This window comes from Montipora capricornis, chromosome 14 (assembly GCF_036669925.1).
Source record: "Montipora capricornis isolate CH-2021 chromosome 14, ASM3666992v2, whole genome shotgun sequence".
Classification (NCBI taxonomy): domain Eukaryota; kingdom Metazoa; phylum Cnidaria; class Anthozoa; order Scleractinia; family Acroporidae; genus Montipora; species Montipora capricornis.
Window position 1 is genome coordinate 16,698,287 of NC_090896.1, and position 569 is coordinate 16,698,855.

A 569-nucleotide genomic window follows, 5' to 3' on the forward strand; every position below is an offset into this window, starting at 1 on the left:
TTTTTCCTTTTAGTAGGAGGAGTCTTGTGAATGTACCAATATAAGCAACCTTTAAGTGATTTTGTTTTTCTGTTTTGATTAAGAGAAAATGAAACATTAAACATTGATTATCTTCAAAACAAAGTAGGTACTGGGTGAAACACACTTGGGTTGGATATTACTGGTATGCCTTGACTTTTCATTTTTACTTGGACCTTGTAGTTTTTCAGTGATAAGAGGGTAGTTGTAAATACTGATAAATAATTTTTTTTCCCCATATGCATGAAAGCTCTCCAATCATAATTCTCTATCTCTCCCTATGGGAATTTTCACTTCTTCATGGCTTAGTGATTATAGGTAAAAGACCATATGAAAATATCATATACAAATATTCCTCAATCTGATAATGGGAGTTTTAATACTATCATGGAGGGTTCACTGGTAGCACCAAATATAAAAGGTCACACTTGATATGTCACACCTTTGTGCTTACCAGTCAATCACAAAATGTGCCTCATCCACGACAACAGCTCGAATGCGACATTGAAACTCGGTCGTTTTAAACATTTTCAGCACTTTCTTATTTTCAA